This window comes from Periplaneta americana, chromosome 16, assembly GCF_040183065.1.
Source record: "Periplaneta americana isolate PAMFEO1 chromosome 16, P.americana_PAMFEO1_priV1, whole genome shotgun sequence".
Lineage (NCBI taxonomy): Eukaryota > Metazoa > Arthropoda > Insecta > Blattodea > Blattidae > Periplaneta > Periplaneta americana.
The window spans coordinates 12,898,547-12,910,611 of NC_091132.1; the positions used below are offsets into that span (position 1 = coordinate 12,898,547).

Below are 12,065 nucleotides of genomic sequence, written 5' to 3' on the forward strand. Positions count from 1 at the left end.
CATGGTCGAGCATAAATGAATTAATGATTGCACCGTAAGTATGTTTGTAGGAAGTTACCACAGTTGCTATGGCAACAATAAATCACGACCCGTTCTGAGTTGTAACGTATCGGTAGTAGTGTTGTTGCCTGTTCATTTTATGAACAAGCTTGTTCGTATTATTTCGTTTGCTGCCTGGCTTCTGTGTACCAGTTCCCAGTTAACGTGAACGAGTTTGTTCTTGTTTGTTATTAGTTATTGATGTTGCTGTTGTAGTTTAGTTCATTGTCAGATCTATTTGTTTCGTTGCTATTGTTTTATTATTATATTATATTTATTTTGTAATTTTGTTCGCGCGGCATGACGTTTGTTTAGTTTCGAAACACACCGACAGATCGCGCGCGCATCAAGTACACTACCATAGTGATCTTGTAAATAGAGGATCACTAAATTTCGGAAGAGTGAAATGTACGGCATCATTGCTCTCAGGAAGTATATGCTATCGCACACAAAGTTATTTTAATCCAAGTGTAGTTCCATCTTAAACTTATGTTGTACGGTCCGTCGAGTTAGCTCTGTAGTCTGCCTCCAAACTAGCCGGCCAGGATTCGATTGCCGGCGGGGTAAATAATTTGTATGTAAAATTTCTGCCTCGGGACTAGGAGAGATGGCGGTGCACAACTTCTAATCACTAAATTGTGCACCAATATGCACAGTCCTGCCATCTATGCGCATTATGCGGGATCACGCAAGTGAAGTGGGTAAGCATTAGATTTTTTTTAGTAGGTTATTTTATGACGCTGAATTAGATATATACCGGCACATACTTATTATTTATAAATGATTGGTTGATTGGCAAACGTGTTAAATTACATAAGCAAAAGTTGCTTACAGCTGTTTCGGTGCTTCTTCGCACCATCCTCAGAGCCTACTAGATCTCGGCGTCATCTCGAACTTCGCTGCCTGTTGTGGAGGTACGTTTGCGTTTTGAAAAGTGTTGAAAAATAGTGTCAAATAGTGTGTTCTGAAATTGATCTGTGTGTTGAGAATTTGATCAGAGCGTGTTTTAGTATGTGTGTATATTTCGTATTGTTCTAGTGTGTTGAGTTTTTGGTTTTTGGGTTGTATGTGTAGGATTTCCATGTCTGTATTTATGTTATTGTATGTATGGTTAGCATTAGTTATGTGTTCGGCGTATGTAGATGTATTGTGTCCTCTGGTTATTGCTTTAATGTGTTCTTTGTATCGCTTTTGGAATGATCTGCCTGTCTGTCCAATATAGAACTTGTCGCAACTATTACAAGTGAGTTTGTATACGCCTGTGTGGTTGTATTTATTTGTTTGTGTGTTGAGATGTCTTTGTAGTGTGTTTTCTGTTCTGTATGCTATGTTGTATTTCTGCTTTCTGAATGAAGATGCGATCTTATGTGTGCTTTTATTTTCACATGTTAGTGTGATGTATTTCTTGTGTTATTGTGATTGTGTTGTGTTCTGCGTGTTGTGTTTAAGTTTTTGTTTTGTCTTTCTTATGATATTGTCTATTATGTTTGGGTTGTAACCGTTTTCTTGTGCTATGTATTTGATTGTGTTCACTTCTTCATTGTAGGCTAGTGTTGTTGGTCCATGGGTATGTTGAGTGATCTGTGTACCATTGTCCTGAATGCAGCATGTTTGTGTGTGTGTGTGGTGGTGGTGATTGGTTTTTTGTACATTTTGGAGGTGTGTTTGTTGTCAATTTTTGTTATGGTGATGTCTAGGAAATTTATGGAGTTATTATTTTCAAGTTCCAGTGTGTATTGAAGTTTTAGGTATATTTTGTTTCAAGGTTTTGTTTTGTGATTCAAGATGGATTATTATTTATGTTTACGTATTCCTACAGTTCTTTATTTTTATCTCTTTTGAGCTGCCGTACCCATACAATGAAGAGAATGAAATCGTATGAAGAGGAAGGAAACAATTTTTTTGACGTACATCCTCAATCTATGAACTCGGGTCAGTATAAGGGCTGCACTTGTGGCTATACTTTAAACGCAAATAATGGTATAGTGAAAAATCGCAATGTTTTACCATTTTTTTGTTTGCTGAAAAGCGGGATAATTTTGCGGCCCATTCACAATGAAAATTAAACATAACAGTAACGTAAACGCAGAAGTTTGCGCTCAGGCTACCAAATGGGATCATTCACAATGATTCACATAAGCATTGACATAAATATTACTGTAAGACGTTAACATGAAAGTTTGCAAACTCCAAACTTTCATGCTTATGCTTACGTGATTTGCAAACAGAATACAATCGTGGAGCGCTGAAGTATACGACAGAATATGAGAAAATGGCGTCGTTGTTATGTTTCCATGGTTACCAAGTATGTTTGCTGTTATGTTTATGTTCCCTTCGTGAATGATGGTATGACTTCTTGATTTTACTGTAACGTTAAGTTAACGCTTACGTTATGGTTAATTTTCATTGTGAATGAGCCTTTAATCCCTGTATCACATAGCAATTACAAAAAAAAAATTGTATCACATACGAATTTCTGAGAAACGAAATGTAGTTGAGTGATACGACCGAATGTGTACGCTAGTGAGTTATCTTCCCAATGTATGTACACGTTTGAAGTACCTGACGAGTGCCTGAAAACTTACGTAACTTTAAAGGCAGGTTTATTATGTTGTTCCCCTCAGGGTCAGGTTCGTTCATTTCCCCTCGTGCCCCTACCACTCCGTCGGGCATAGAGACACGGCAGGTGGGTAGAAAGACTGCATACTCCGCGTTTTGCTGGTATATCCGGTGTCCTCCCTCCGAGTTAGCGAGCTTAGCATTAGAAGTCATTTCACTGTACGTCCGATTATAAACCTAATGTACTGTGTGTACATATGCTGTTCGTTCAGAGTTCAACAGAACTCCAAGCGGTGCTGATAATACTGTGCCTAACCATACGAGCGAGCCGTGACGTAATTCCTGTTGTATGATGTTATCTGTTCGTCTGGCGTCGTAAAATCCCAGTGCGATACCATGTTCCTCAGGTTACACAGGGCGGCCATGCTTGAGTAAACTTGCGAGCGGTGAACATTTGAAGATCACGATGCACAGGCGCTGCGAGCACGTTCACCTTTGTATCCACAGCTACTAATGGAATAATAAAGGTAAGACGAGTGTGTTAATTATCAGAGAATGCGTGTGAACTGGAGGCAACATCCAGACATTTTAGAACAGTCATTAGTGTGTGTATGTTATGCAGCAACCTTGTGTTATCTCTACCATAAACAACAGCGAACAAGTGGGCTGATTTCGGTGTTCAGACAGCTTGCTAAACAGCTGATGAATTCGGGAAATGCTGAGGGCTACAATGGTCTATGTACCATTCTTGTACGTTTTATGTTTTATTTTGATGTTGTCTACGAATTGAACTTAACAATGCGTAAGTTAGTAGTTCTTCTTTCGCTATAATTCAAATGACAGTGTTTCTAGCTACAAATCCATTGGCTTATAGCAGTGGCGTAGACAGAGGGAAGCAGGGTCCCGATTTGGCGGGACATGTCCCGATTTTCGTATAAAAATCCCGAGTCCCGCTTCGATTCCAGGCGGGACGCAAAAAGTCCCTCCATTAGAAAATTAACATCAGTTGTATATAATTTTGTCGTTACCTAGTAACTACTTTCTACTCGGCCTAAATAATAATTACATTAAATTTAAATTAATTTTTTTAACAATGTAGGTTTATACATTGGAAAAGAACTAATATTTTGGCAAGTGTAAAGTTTGTGACAGCGAATTCAGTTGTGGATATAATATTTCTTAACATTTAAAAAGAGACGTTCATCAGAAATGCATGGCACAGAGAATGGAAAAACATTTTGTTGAAAATGCTAAAGTACAGTGATATATATGTATGTTGGCTATAAGCTCTGTAAATGTATACTCTATGTTAGATGATGGGTTTAGAGCGGTAATTATGTTAAGTCACAAAATAAATAGGAATTTAGCTATCAATAAATTTTGTCATTGTAATCAAAGAAAAACATTGAAATCTAAATATTTTGTCACATGTGATGCTATCTTATGGAATTTATGCTTTACAATTAATCATAAACAGCTGGGGAAATCTATGAGACAGAACGACTATTAAGTCATTGAGTTAATAATAATTTGGCATAACATACTCGTATTATTGTCACAAGCTCTTCAGAAAGACACCAGACAAATGTGGTGTAACTTACAGCCAGATAAATATTGTTTTGCGCTTGGAAACCTGTACCTACAATATTTTTTATTAAAATTGCAATTTTGATATTCATAGTATTAATTTCTTTAACTGCATACAAAGGGATCATTTTAATCAATTTTTGTAGTCACGAAAATGTCAACTCTGCACACATTCATATCACTCTTCCTTTAAGACAAAACGTAAGTACTGAATGTGATAAGGAGAAGGATGTCCCTCCTTGGTAGATCTAAAATATCGCAACTCTGGAGGGAAGACTTATCGGGCTGAAGGCCCCCCGCCCCATATTTTCAAGAAATATTTTAATGTTGTTAAATTTAAAGCACGAAGAAACAGTCTACCATTGGCTTTGCACGTGCGACATTTAAATAAAAAAAATGTAAGTTATGGGCAGATTTGCCATGTGATGTACTACCCAAAACTTGCCCCCCCCCCCCAATATTCCTGGCTATGCCACTGGTTCAAGGTTCGAATCTCAGCTGCGAAGTGCGGATTGTAGTACAATACATCCCGTTACCCATATTTCCGCAAAACCTTACGGAACAATAAAGAAAATGACGTAATATCAGAGAGAAACACATTCTTCAGATATAAATGCCTAGGCATATGTGTTTAGAATCCAGTGATTTTAGACTATTTTACTCATATACAGGGACATCATTTTATTTTTACTTGCATTTTTATTGTACCTGCATTTATGAATGTACTTCACTCTCACCCCTTCACTAATGTCCTTGCTCCCGCCAGACACACAAACTTACGGCCGCTGTTGCATTCGAAGTCTTCAAGCAGTGAAGTAAACACTGCAGTGTATAGTGTGTTTCATAAATATGATTGCGTTTTCTATAGAAGAAAGAACCTATATTAATAATATCGTACTAAAAATTATATTCAAGAAACGATAAATTCAATTTCAGAGAATATGCTTCAAAATGTTTTTAATAATACGCGTACTGAATTGAAGCCTGCATTGTAATGAACGGCAACCATTTTCAGCAACTTGTTTAAAAATTCAGATTAGCTTTTTTTTGAATTGAGGTGGCTAGAAGCAAAGGAATGCTAGTGACATTTGTAATAACATGAGTTAAGTGCATCCAGTGTAAGCTAAAGTATCTAAAATTTTAGTGGTACAGGGATATTTTAATCGCATCACACATTGAAATTTAAATAAAAATTTCACCGATTTTACGAAAGCTTAAATATTTAAACCCCATTTTCTCAAAAGTAACTTAAGTGCACTTACAGCCCTTTACTTATGACCCGCTCAATTTAAATGCACTCTCTATATTGTATGATAACATCAATAATTAATATGCTAAATAAAGTAGATATTACATAACGAACATAGCCGCCTGAAAAGTTGAGTTTTTGAAAAAAAAATGTTACTAGTCTACTGTATTTTGATAAATTCCGTAAAAGTGATGATCAAACTGAAAATCGTAATATCGTATTTCCCTACAACATAAATGGATACACTACTTTTCTCTCCTCCTGTACCTAGTAAAATGATTTGTTTACATATTGCATTAGTAACATCAAACTCCTGTAATGGAAGGGGGCAACAGTGTTTCCGAGTATAGCCAGGTTAATGTTAAAAATGTTGGTAAAAATAAAGTGATGTCCCTGTAGAAAGTGAAATAGAGTTCGGGTATGGAGTTAATAAGCTATAAGGATGTTTTTGGGAAGAACTTATAGTGATCCAGGTAATGCGCACTCTGTTTTAACATAAATTTGGCCTACATAAAATATTAATTTTTGCTCCATTTGTATTGTATTTTTGGTCCAGGGAAAATACGTATCTTGTATGAAAATACTCTTATTTTATTCACCGATTTACGAGACTACCATGGTTCACTACAACTGTGCAGGAAAGGAAAAGATTAATTTTTTTTATTCTAGTTCACGTTAACACTTTGTTTAAAAACTTAAAATTTACGAATGCAAATGGCAGAATTCAAGATCAACAATAGTTCGTGGGACACTGATGAAGACGCAACACCGCGTCTGTCCAAGGTAGCCTATATAACCTTTTTTAATAAAATTTAAACAATTTTAAGTTATTAATTTTTACTCCATTTATTATTGATCCAGGGAAAATACTTGTCTTTTTTACGAAAACACTCTTCTTTCAATCACTGATTTACGAGACTATCGTGGATTCTGTAGTTTTACAGGAAAGGAGAATATTAATTTTTACCCCATTTATATTGTATTTTTGTCAGGGAAAATACTAGTCTTTTACGAAAACGCTAGTCCTTCTTCACTGATTTTCGAGACTACTATGGTTATTATTATTATTATCATCATCATCATCATCATCGTCGTCGTCGTCGTCATAGCGGCCGTGTAACTCTGTTTGTAGAGCAACTATGAATTGGAAGGCGTGGAGTTCAGTCCCGGATGATGGCACTTTTCTCGTTGCAAAACTAATAAAATGGACCCACGGTTCACTCACCTCCTTGTCAAATTTAGTACCGACTCTTTCCCGAGGGTAAAAGGCAGTCGAAGCTTGGTGAAACAAAGGAGTCGTTAATGTGTAATTCATTTTGTGTTAACTTGTTATACGTAACTTGAAATGAAAGAGTTCTAATGCACCTGAAATCACTAGATGAAAGTTACTTAATCACTGCTGGAATCATTCACACAGTGACCTTGTTTTTCTCATACTCCTAATAATTGCAAACGACTTCGACAAATATCTTCGGCTAAATTCGGTGTTTGAAGACTTGCTAAACAGCTGATGAATACGAGGAAAGCTGAGAACAACAATGACTTATCTTCTGTTTTCGTAAGATGTCCTACTTTCTAAGTGTTTAGTTCAAGTGACCTGAGTTCGATTCTCAAGGGAAGTGGAACGTTACATCCATTAGGTACAGACATTGAATTTGAATTATGTATGTCGTCTGAAACGACGGCCTTGTTTTGTGCTAATCATAAGATTGTGTTATTCGTTAATATCTGTTGTTGGTTGATAATATTGTCACGTGAGTGAAAATGATACAGGATACACAATATTATAGTGAACTTTAGCTCTTGTGTCCCTAATGTTTTAAACATGCTTTGTGATCTATTACGATTGTTGTTTGGTTATAGGCCTATTTTGTCAAGATTGCAGAAGTTCTAGAAATATTGCCAGCATTTTTAATTGGTGCGATGTGAAAGTTAGAATTTATAAAACAGTTATATTACCGGTTCTTCTGTATGGTTGTGAAACTTGGACTCTCACTCTGAGAGAGGAACATAGGTTCAGGGTGTTTGAGAATAAGGTGCTAAGGAAAATATTTGGGGCTAAGAGGGATGAAGTTACAGGAGAATGGAGAAAGTTACACAACACAGAACTGCACGCATTGTATTCTTCACCTGACATAATTAGGAACATTAAATCCAGACGTTTGAGATGGGCAGGGCATGTAGCACGTATGGGCGAATCCAGAAATGCATATAGAGTGTTAGTTGGGAGACCGGAGGGAAAAAGACCTTTAGGGAGGCCGAGACGTAGATGGGAGGATAATATTAAAATGGATTTGAGGGAGGTGGGGTATGATGATAGAGACTGGATTAATCTTGCACAGGATAGGGACCGCTGGCGGGCTTATGTGAGGGCGGCAATGAACCTTCGGGTTCCTTAAAAGCCATTTGTAAGTAAGTAAGTAAGCGATGGGAGAGTTTCAGATGAGCAGAACTTATTAAACTGATCAATTTTCTTTCCTACTAATGTTTTTAAATTGGTTTATTTTACGACACTTTATCAACTGTGATCGTTATTTAGCGTCTGAGTAAAATGATGATAATGCGAAATGAGTCCAGGTTTCAGCGCCCAAAGTTATCATGTGCAGTTAATGGGTTGAGGGGAAAACCCTGGAAAAATCTCAACGAGGATTTGAACTCAGGCCTGCTAGTTTCACAGTCAGGCATGCTGTTACTCCACAGCTGTGAACGTTTGAAATGTCAGGGAAGTAAGATTATCGATGGTGGAGTCAAATGCCCCTAATGTTAAATATTAGTTTATTAGGAGGGCTCCAATTTCTGTGACCTAAAATCTTTGGAAATATGCATCCACATGTCTTAAAAATACCAAAATATGACATTAAAACTTGGAAATATGACGCAAAACAAATTACATGTTGTTAAAAAATTACTCAGAAAGCGTTTTTATTTACCGTTCTTTAAAATTGTTTTTTTAATATTAACTCCTTGCATTGGCCATAGCGACGGTTCACACTACGGCAAAATAGGGAGAAAAAGGAGTGCGAAAAATGTCCAATGCCTGTCTTCTGTGTAACATTCTTCTGCAGCTATGTTAACAGGGTCACTGACTTTATGAATAAATTATTACCTGGCAACAGCGGGGAGGTACACCATTGGCCTGCAAAAATTTAGTGAAATTCATATTTTTATATCTCAGCTACTATAAAAGCTAAATGAATAAAACTTTTCATGCTTAATATACATATATTAAATTTTGTAAAACACAATTCAGAATGCGATGAAAGAGTAATGGAACGGAGAAAAATTCCCTCCGGCGCCGGGATATGAACCCGGGTTTTCAGCTCTACGTGCTGATGCTTTATCCACTAAGCCACACCGCCGGATCCCGGCCAACTAGTCACTCATAACGAGTGCACCTCAGCACATGTGTGGACTTCGATCCTACGTTCATAGATATCTATGACGTAGTGCAGAGGGCGGCCACTAGAGGGAACCCAAGAGTTGGAACTTAATCTGAGACAATTCTATCCGACGCCGGGGTTGTATCCGGTGTGGCTTAGTGGATAAAGCATCAGCACGTAGAGCTGAAAACCCGGGTTCAAATCCCGGCGCCGGAGGGAATTTTTCTCCGTTCCATTACTCTTTCATCGCATGATGACGCAGAATATCTGCATGGAAATATCATATGTACTTCGGTACGTTAAAATAATATATACAATTCAGAATGTTAAAATAGGTATAGTCGCGTCGCTCTTATTTCCGGCAGCCAATCACGTTGCAGGTCGGCTATTTAAACGTCTGCGTCTTGCCATTCGCTGGTAATTACGTTATGCGCTTCCTAACGCTGTATAAATACGTATTGGGTATAGTCGTCCGCCATTTTTGTTCTTTCGTTAGCGTTCGCAGCAAGCAGACGAAAACTATCTTTACCGCACCGTTAAGTATTATCATGTCGTAGCTCCTATGATAGCCAATCAATTGCATTGTAATTTTTAGGATTCATAGATAAATGTCTGAGGAAAGCATAGGGAAGAATCAAAATATTTTTTGGTAAGTGGGGGAAAAATACTAACTTCGAAGTGACCCGTTTAAAATAAATATTGACACCCTCAAAAGTTGATAAGCGACAAACTTTTTTATTTTTCACGTTAGATGGGAAGTCAAAGCGAGAGAGATGTTTAGAAAGAATGGAAATTACTTTTAAAAGTGGCTGCTACTCATAATCTTTACTGGATTTCGAGTTACGGCGAGTTAAACGGAGCAATTTTGCTTCGCGGAGAACTCGTCTAAATTTTTTTTTTTTTTTTTTTTTTTTTTTTTTTTTTTTTTTTTTTTTTTAAAGAAAGACGGACGGTTGCTTATTATAGAAATCCTCGCACTGCTTTCAGTGTTTACAAAATTGTGGGCTGAGGGATTTAGGATTATATTTGACATTTTTGATGGAAATGAGTTTGTTTTATCGAAATGGGTTATACTGTTCATGTACCTTTAACACATACAATTTTGTAATATTCGTTAATTTTGCTCCTATTAATATTTTGCAGAATTTTCACGTTATTTGAGAAATACAAGGTTTCATTTCAATCTTTCTTTCCTTAGACATTTATCTATGAATCCTAAAAATTACAGTACGATTGACTATTATAATAACTGCGACTGTTTAACGGTGCGGCAAATAGCGTCGTCTGCTAGCCGCAACCGGCAACAAAAGAACTAAAATAGCGAACGATTATACCTACCTAGTCTTTATAGATCCTACACTTCCAAGGAGGAGGAGCCACCCCGGAAATAAGAGCGACGCGACTATAATAATTACCTGTAAAAAGAATATCAAATTTTCATAATTTTTTACAACCGTAAAGCACTTACATAATAAAATAAAGAATTAGGCCTAAATATTTCCATGATTCTTTTACTGAAATGTTTTAAAGGCCTACATCAACAACATAGTCTAGGATCTTTTACCTGTTCCTTTAGGAAATATTTTTTTAATAAAAATGTTATGAAATGTAATATTGGCCACCTTTGTGGTGTAGGGGTCAGCATGCTGGTCTCTTACGCAGAGGGCCGGGGTTCGATTCCCGGCCGGGTTGAATTTTCTGGTTGAGCTTTTTCAGGTTTTTTTTTTTCAACCGTAAGGCAAATGCCAGGAAATTCGGGCCACAACATCTCTGAAAATCACCGGCCTCATTCATCACCGAAATCATATTCATAACAAATCAGTAGACCTAATATATGAGGCGTTCAGAAGTCAACATGATTAACTCCTTTTCCAAAGATTTTGAGATATTCAAAGTTAAAGTTGAAAACACGTAATTGATTCTGTGTTGTAGTCAAGAAGAATATTGCATTCTGTGGGCTTTCTACTGAACTATGGAGTTAAACACTTTGACCACTAAAATATGGTCAATTTAATACATTGTCAACTTAGAAACTGTAAAATAACCAAATGTGGAGTTAATCATGTTGACTTCTGAACGCCTCATATATATATATATATATATATATATATATATATATATATATATATATATACAGTTCACAACAATATAACCAGTCTCAACAGTAGTATACAGGCCTTCGGATTTTAACCAAAGATTAACTCGCGATATGACCAAAGATGTTAAAGCGAGTATAAATAACAGCGAGGAAAAATGTAATATTCATGTTCACTTAATATTAACCCCAAAATCTAACCTACCTATCATTCCATTGACGACATTCAAGGGATCCGCGAAAATACTGATTTATAAAGTGAGTCCGCAGAAGAACTACTGGATTAAAAGATGCCGAGGAGGACCGTAGCATGACAAAATGGCGCCCCCTGACAACAAATATTTTTTGCGTCCTAGCATAACTATTTTTATCATTTGTAAAACTTCCGTCCTTGATATCTCCTTCGTTCTTTCCTCATCGAGATACCATAGTATGATAAAAGGATAACAAATATTTGACTAATGAAATATAACAAAGTAATTTTGGAACATAGATATAATCAATCATACCGCCTTATCTCTACAGCGAATAAGAAAGTGTCAGTACTAGTGAAGAGAGAAATTGAAGTTAAAATCCAACCGAACACTGATAGGCTGTGTTGTTACTCTGTTATTCTAAATAAAGCTTTGATTTCCATTAAAGTGGGTAATTTATATCCTTTTGTTTCATGGTATGTGTGATTAATTTTCTTCATGCTATTAACACCAGCTGTTTTGCTTCCCTGTAAATCCTCCACGAATGTTATTTCATACACGTTAAGAACCAATGATGTCATCATTGCCATAAATGCAGTTAATTTCTGAGATATTATTTCATTTTACTAGGTTTTTCCGGGACATTCTATACATATTTAGTGATTAGGCCTAAGCAACCAAACATCTAAATCTGAGTTTTTTATAATTTATTGATCGATCAGCGCATTTAGCACTATACAGATCATTTCTAAATAAAATATAAATACAATACATGACACTGAATTGATGATAGCCTAGATTGGGCTCCTCAATGAACAAAAATAATTGTTAATAAATAATTATTTGCATAGGTTGGTGTGATGATAAATTTTGATTATAATATGAGGTCCATTTGAAGTCGACTCTTGAGTCTAGTGGGAAATGTGGACTTCCTTCCGAGAGAGTAATGGACGGCGCCTGGA

At 36.5% G+C, this 12,065-nt stretch overlaps 1 protein-coding gene across 4 annotated transcripts in view; it reads left to right on the plus strand.

The window, feature by feature from the left end:
* The first annotated feature begins 438 nt into the window (after positions 1-438).
* Positions 439-12,065, plus strand: part of LOC138690945 (solute carrier family 53 member 1) — a 60,536-nt gene continuing 48,909 nt past the window's right edge. The window contains exons 1-2 of one of the 4 annotated variants that reach the window (XM_069812530.1): positions 439-740; positions 874-953. The gene's annotated coding sequence lies outside the window, so the exon portion shown is untranslated. Of the gene's footprint in view, positions 741-873; positions 954-2,724; positions 3,126-12,065 lie in introns of those variants that run through there. The other 3 variants (XM_069812529.1, XM_069812532.1, XM_069812528.1) reach the window with 3 other exon arrangements.